We start from the raw sequence: 489 nt of genomic DNA, 5'->3' as shown, positions 1-489 counted from the left end.
TCCCTCCACGGTATTTCGACTCCGCAGCGACCCTTTCCAAAGGCACAACCACCGGTTTTGATTCTTGAGCGCCCATACCTGTGTGACGGTAAGTTGTAGTGATGTTATGAAGCTGCGCGGGCGGGCGTCAGGCACTCCAGCACAGTGCGTCCCTCGGTACCCGGGTCTGGCTGCACTCGGGGCATTCGTCCACACTCCCGGGACCTTTTATACCCACATCAAGCGTGAGTTGGTCACGTGATAGCCAAATCATCGGTGGCTCTATCCCTCAGCGCGCCCTACCCCCCCTCCTCTCTTCCCTTCCCTCACTGCCCCCCCCCCTCCTCATAAACTGTTCACTCATGCCTGTCTCAAGCCTTCCTGTAGCCGTCTAGCCTACTTCAGGAGATTTTTCCCTTCTGAAGTATGCACAAAAGGGCTAAAGTCAGGTGCCTCCTATACGGGCTATCTGTTTGGTGTCCCTAACTGTTGCAAAGTAAACCCTCAGAA

General features: G+C 55.4%; 1 protein-coding gene across 1 annotated transcript in view; it reads right to left on the bottom strand.

Moving 5' to 3' along the window:
- The window catches only part of LOC119585813 (neuroparsin-A-like), a 10,146-nt gene extending 9,927 nt beyond the window's left edge, over positions 1 to 219 (bottom strand). Inside the window, exon 1 of the mRNA XM_037934533.1 lies at positions 79 to 219. The gene's annotated coding sequence lies outside the window, so the exon portion shown is untranslated. The remainder of the gene's footprint in view (positions 1 to 78) is intronic.
- Between the last annotated feature and the right edge of the window lie 270 nt (positions 220 to 489).

The sequence above is a fragment of the Penaeus monodon genome, chromosome 20 (assembly GCF_015228065.2).
Source record: "Penaeus monodon isolate SGIC_2016 chromosome 20, NSTDA_Pmon_1, whole genome shotgun sequence".
NCBI lineage: Eukaryota > Metazoa > Arthropoda > Malacostraca > Decapoda > Penaeidae > Penaeus > Penaeus monodon.
The sequence above is the reverse complement of the archived record's forward strand: the minus strand, read 5'-3'. Positions and strand labels throughout refer to the sequence as shown.